Below are 6,559 nucleotides of genomic sequence, written 5' to 3'. Positions count from 1 at the left end.
CTGAATCCTATTGTGCCTGTGAATAGGCTGCAGGGGGACGGTGAAGACCAGCAACATCTTTCAGGGCTGCCACCTTCCGTGTGGGACAAGGAGCCGGACGTGTGCCTTTTCGGAAAGAGACTCTGCCGAGGATGAGAGCCATGAGATGTTCCTCCTCTGGGCAAGACCGGGTCCCGGATCCTGTTGTGCCTGTGAATACGCTGCAGGGGGACGGTGAAGACCAGCAACAGCTTTCCGGCCTGCCACCTTCCGTGTGGGACAAGGAGCCGGACGTGTGCCTTTCCAGAATCGGGCTCTGCCGAGGACGAGAGCCATGAGATGTTCCTCCTCTGGGCAAGCCCGGGTCCCAGATCCTGTTGTGCCTGTGAATACGCTGCAGGGGGACGGTGAAGACCAGCAACAGCTTTCAGGGCTGCCACCTTCCGTGTGGGACAAGGAGCCGGACGTGTGCCTTTTCGGAAAGAGGCTCTGCCGAGGACGAGAGCCATGAGATGTTCCTCCTCTGGGCAAGCCCGGGTCCCAGATCCTGTTGTGCCTGTGAATAGGCTGCAGGGGGACGGTGAAGAACAGCAACAGCTTTCCGGCCTGCCACCTTCCGTGTGGGACAAGGAGCCGGACGTGTGCCTTTTCGAAAAGAGGCTCTGCCGAGGACGAGAGCCATGAGATGTTCCTCCTCTGGGCAAGCCCGGGTCCCAGATCCTGTTGTGCCTGTGAATAGGCTGCAGGGGGACGGTGAAGACCAGCAACAGCTTTCCGGCCTGCCACCATCCGTGTGGGACAAGGAGCCGGACGTGTGCCTTTCCAGAATCAGGCTCTGCCGAGGACGAGAGCCATGAGATGTTCCTCCTCTGGGCAAACCCGGGTCCCAGATCCTGTTGTGCCTGTGAATAGGCTGCAGGGGGACGGTGAAGACCAGCAACAGCTTTCCGGCCTACCACCTTCCGTGTGGGACAAGGAGCCGGACGTGTGCCTTTCCAGAATTAGACTCTGCCGAGGACGAGATCCATGAGATGTTCCTCCTCTGGGCAAGCCCGGGTCCCAGATCCTGTTGTGCCTGTGAATAGGCTGCAGGGGGACGGTGAAGACCAGCAACAGCTTTCAGGGCTGCCACCTTCCGTGTGCGACAAGGAGCCGGACATGTGCCTTTTCGGAATCGGGCTCTGCCGAGGACGAGAGCCATGAGATGTTCCTCCTCTGGGCAAGCCCGGGTCCCAGATCCTGTTGTGCCTGTGAATAGGCTGCAGGGGGACGGTGAAGACCAGCAACAGCTTTCCGGCCTGCCACCTTCCGTGTGGGACAAGGAGCCGGACGTGTGCCTTTTCGGAATCGGGCTCTGCCGAGGACGAGATCCATGAGATGTTCCTCCTCTGGGCAAGCCCGGGTCCCAGATCCTGTTGTGCCTGTGAATAGGCTGCAGGGGGACGGTGAAGACCACCAAGAGCTTTCCGGCCTGCCACCTTCCGTGTGGGACAAGGAGCAGGACATGTGCCTTTCCGGAATCAGGCTCTGCCGAGGACGAGAGCCATGAGATGTTCCTCCTCTGGGCAAGCCCGGGTCCTGAATCCTGTTGTGCCTGTGAATAGGCTGCAGGGGGACGGTGAAGACCAGCAACATCTTTCAGGGCTGCCACCTTCCGTGTGGGACAAGGAGCCGGACGTGTGCCTTTTCGGAAAGAGACTCTGCCGAGGATGAGAGCCATGAGATGTTCCTCCTCTGGGCAAGACCGGGTCCCGGATCCTGTTGTGCCTGTGAATACGCTGCAGGGGGACGGTGAAGACCAGCAACAGCTTTCCGGCCTGCCACCTTCCGTGTGGGACAAGGAGCCGGACGTGTGCCTTTCCAGAATCGGGCTCTGCCGAGGACGAGAGCCATGAGATGTTCCTCCTCTGGGCAAGCCCGGGTCCCAGATCCTGTTGTGCCTGTGAATACGCTGCAGGGGGACGGTGAAGACCAGCAACAGCTTTCAGGGCTGCCACCTTCCGTGTGGGACAAGGAGCCGGACGTGTGCCTTTTCGGAAAGAGGCTCTGCCGAGGACGAGAGCCATGAGATGTTCCTCCTCTGGGCAAGCCCGGGTCCCAGATCCTGTTGTGCCTGTGAATAGGCTGCAGGGGGACGGTGAAGAACAGCAACAGCTTTCCGGCCTGCCACCTTCCGTGTGGGACAAGGAGCCGGACGTGTGCCTTTTCGAAAAGAGGCTCTGCCGAGGACGAGAGCCATGAGATGTTCCTCCTCTGGGCAAGCCCGGGTCCCAGATCCTGTTGTGCCTGTGAATAGGCTGCAGGGGGACGGTGAAGACCAGCAACAGCTTTCCGGCCTGCCACCTTCCGTGTGGGACAAGGAGCAGGACATGTGCCTTTCCGGAATCAGGCTCTGCCGAGGACGAGAGCCATGAGATGTTCCTCCTCTGGGCAAGCCCGGGTCCTGAATCCTGTTGTGCCTGTGAATAGGCTGCAGGGGGACGGTGAAGACCAGCAACATCTTTCAGGGCTGCCACCTTCCGTGTGGGACAAGGAGCCGGACGTGTGCCTTTTCGGAAAGAGACTCTGCCGAGGATGAGAGCCATGAGATGTTCCTCCTCTGGGCAAGACCGGGTCCCGGATCCTGTTGTGCCTGTGAATACGCTGCAGGGGGACGGTGAAGACCAGCAACAGCTTTCCGGCCTGCCACCTTCCGTGTGGGACAAGGAGCCGGACGTGTGCCTTTCCAGAATCGGGCTCTGCCGAGGACGAGAGCCATGAGATGTTCCTCCTCTGGGCAAGCCCGGGTCCTGAATCCTGTTGTGCCTGTGAATAGGCTGCAGGGGGATGGTGAAGACCAGCAACATCTTTCCAGCCTGCCACCTTCCGTGTGGCACAAGGAGCCGGACGTGTGCCTTTCCAGAATCAGGCTCTGCCGAGGACCAGAGACATGAGATGTTCCTCCTCTGGGCAAGCCCCGGTCCCAGATCCTGTTGTGCCTGTGAATAGGCTGCAGGGGGACGGTGAAGACCAGCAACAGCTTTCAGGGCTGCCACCTTCCGTGTGGAACAAGGAGCCGGACGTGTGCCTTTCCGGAATCAGGCTCTGCCGAGGACGAGAGCCATGAGATGTTCCTCCTCTGGGCAAGCCCGGGTCCTGAATCCTGTTGTGCCTGTGAATAGGCTGCAGGGGGACGGTGAAGACCAGCAACAGCTTTCAGGGCTGCCACCTTCCGTGTGGAACAAGGAGCCGGACGTGTGCCTTTTCGGAATCGGGCTCTGCCGAGGACGAGATCCATGAGATGTTCCTCCTCTGGGCAAGCCCGGGTCCCAGATCCTGTTGTGCCTGTGAATAGGCTGCAGGGGGACGGTGAAGACCACCAAGAGCTTTCCGGCCTGCCACCTTCCGTGTGGGACAAGGAGCCGGACGTGTGCCTTTCCGGAATCAGGCTCTGCCGAGGACGAGAGCCATGAGATGTTCCTCCTCTGGGCAAGCCCGGGTCCTGAATCCTATTGTGCCTGTGAATAGGCTGCAGGGGGACGGTGAAGACCAGCAACATCTTTCAGGGCTGCCACCTTCCGTGTGGGACAAGGAGCCGGACGTGTGCCTTTTCGGAAAGAGACTCTGCCGAGGATGAGAGCCATGAGATGTTCCTCCTCTGGGCAAGACCGGGTCCCGGATCCTGTTGTGCCTGTGAATACGCTGCAGGGGGACGGTGAAGACCAGCAACAGCTTTCCGGCCTGCCACCTTCCGTGTGGGACAAGGAGCCGGACGTGTGCCTTTCCAGAATCGGGCTCTGCCGAGGACGAGAGCCATGAGATGTTCCTCCTCTGGGCAAGCCCGGGTCCCAGATCCTGTTGTGCCTGTGAATACGCTGCAGGGGGACGGTGAAGACCAGCAACAGCTTTCAGGGCTGCCACCTTCCGTGTGGGACAAGGAGCCGGACGTGTGCCTTTTCGGAAAGAGGCTCTGCCGAGGACGAGAGCCATGAGATGTTCCTCCTCTGGGCAAGCCCGGGTCCCAGATCCTGTTGTGCCTGTGAATAGGCTGCAGGGGGACGGTGAAGAACAGCAACAGCTTTCCGGCCTGCCACCTTCCGTGTGGGACAAGGAGCCGGACGTGTGCCTTTTCGAAAAGAGGCTCTGCCGAGGACGAGAGCCATGAGATGTTCCTCCTCTGGGCAAGCCCGGGTCCCAGATCCTGTTGTGCCTGTGAATAGGCTGCAGGGGGACGGTGAAGACCAGCAACAGCTTTCCGGCCTGCCACCTTCCGTGTGGGACAAGGAGCCGGACGTGTGCCTTTCCAGAATCAGGCTCTGCCGAGGACGAGAGCCATGAGATGTTCCTCCTCTGGGCAAACCCGGGTCCCAGATCCTGTTGTGCCTGTGAATAGGCTGCAGGGGGACGGTGAAGACCAGCAACAGCTTTCCGGCCTGCCACCATCCGTGTGGGACAAGGAGCCGGACGTGTGCCTTTCCAGAATCAGGCTCTGCCGAGGACGAGAGCCATGAGATGTTCCTCCTCTGGGCAAGCCCGGGTCCCAGATCCTGTTGCGCCTGTGAATAGGCTGCAGGGGGACGGTGAAGACCAGCAACAGCTTTCAGGGCTGCCACCTTCCGTGTGGGACAAGGAGCCGGACGTGTGCCTTTCCGGAATCAGGCTCTGCCGAGGACGAGAGCCATGAGATGTTCCTCCTCTGGGCAAGCCCGGGTCCTGAATCCTGTTGTGCCTGTGAATAGGCTGCAGGGGGATGGTGAAGACCAGCAACATCTTTCCAGCCTGCCACCTTCCGTGTGGCACAAGGAGCCGGACGTGTGCCTTTCCAGAATCAGGCTCTGCCGAGGACCAGAGACATGAGATGTTCCTCCTCTGGGCAAGCCCCGGTCCCAGATGCTGTTGTGCCTGTGAATAGGCTGCAGGGGGACGGTGAAGACCAGCAACAGCTTTCAGGGCTGCCACCTTCCGTGTGGAACAAGGAGCCGGACGTGTGCCTTTCCGGAATCAGGCTCTGCCGAGGACGAGAGCCATGAGATGTTCCTCCTCTGGGCAAGCCCGGGTCCTGAATCCTGTTGTGCCTGTGAATAGGCTGCAGGGGGACGGTGAAGACCAGCAACATCTTTCAGGGCTGCCACCTTCCGTGTGGGACAAGGAGCCGGACGTGTGCCTTTTCGGAAAGAGACTCTGCCGAGGATGAGAGCCATGAGATGTTCCTCCTCTGGGCAAGACCGGGTCCCGGATCCTGTTGTGCCTGTGAATACGCTGCAGGGGGACGGTGAAGACCAGCAACAGCTTTCCGGCCTGCCACCTTCCGTGTGGGACAAGGAGCCGGACGTGTGCCTTTCCAGAATCGGGCTCTGCCGAGGACGAGAGCCATGAGATGTTCCTCCTCTGGGCAAGCCCGGGTCCCAGATCCTGTTGTGCCTGTGAATACGCTGCAGGGGGACGGTGAAGACCAGCAACAGCTTTCAGGGCTGCCACCTTCCGTGTGGGACAAGGAGCCGGACGTGTGCCTTTTCGGAAAGAGGCTCTGCCGAGGACGAGAGCCATGAGATGTTGCTCCTCTGGGCAAGCCCGGGTCCCAGATCCTGTTGTGCCTGTGAATAGGCTGCAGGGGGACGGTGAAGAACAGCAACAGCTTTCCGGCCTGCCACCTTCCGTGTGGGACAAGGAGCCGGACGTGTGCCTTTTCGAAAAGAGGCTCTGCCGAGGACGAGAGCCATGAGATGTTCCTCCTCTGGGCAAGCCCGGGTCCCAGATCCTGTTGTGCCTGTGAATAGGCTGCAGGGGGACGGTGAAGACCAGCAACAGCTTTCCGGCCTGCCACCTTCCGTGTGGGACAAGGAGCCGGACGTGTGCCTTTCCAGAATCAGGCTCTGCCGAGGACGAGAGCCATGAGATGTTCCTCCTCTGGGCAAACCCGGGTCCCAGATCCTGTTGTGCCTGTGAATAGGCTGCAGGGGGACGGTGAAGACCAGCAACAGCTTTCCGGCCTGCCACCATCCGTGTGGGACAAGGAGCCGGACGTGTGCCTTTCCAGAATCAGGCTCTGCCGAGGACGAGAGCCATGAGATGTTCCTCCTCTGGGCAAGCCCGGGTCCCAGATCCTGTTGCGCCTGTGAATAGGCTGCAGGGGGACGGTGAAGACCAGCAACAGCTTTCAGGGCTGCCACCTTCCGTGTGGGACAAGGAGCCGGACGTGTGCCTTTCCGGAATCAGGCTCTGCCGAGGACGAGAGCCATGAGATGTTCCTCCTCTGGGCAAGCCCGGGTCCTGAATCCTGTTGTGCCTGTGAATAGGCTGCAGGGGGATGGTGAAGACCAGCAACATCTTTCCAGCCTGCCACCTTCCGTGTGGCACAAGGAGCCGGACGTGTGCCTTTCCAGAATCAGGCTCTGCCGAGGACCAGAGACATGAGATGTTCCTCCTCTGGGCAAGCCCCGGTCCCAGATCCTGTTGTGCCTGTGAATAGGCTGCAGGGGGACGGTGAAGACCAGCAACAGCTTTCAGGGCTGCCACCTTCCGTGTGGAACAAGGAGCCGGACGTGTGCCTTTCCGGAATCAGGCTCTGCCGAGGACGAGAGCCATGAGATGTTCCTCCTCT

This window comes from Accipiter gentilis, unplaced genomic scaffold (genome assembly GCF_929443795.1).
Source record: "Accipiter gentilis unplaced genomic scaffold, bAccGen1.1, whole genome shotgun sequence".
Taxonomy (NCBI): domain Eukaryota; kingdom Metazoa; phylum Chordata; class Aves; order Accipitriformes; family Accipitridae; genus Astur; species Astur gentilis.
Note: the sequence above shows the minus strand (reverse complement) of the source record.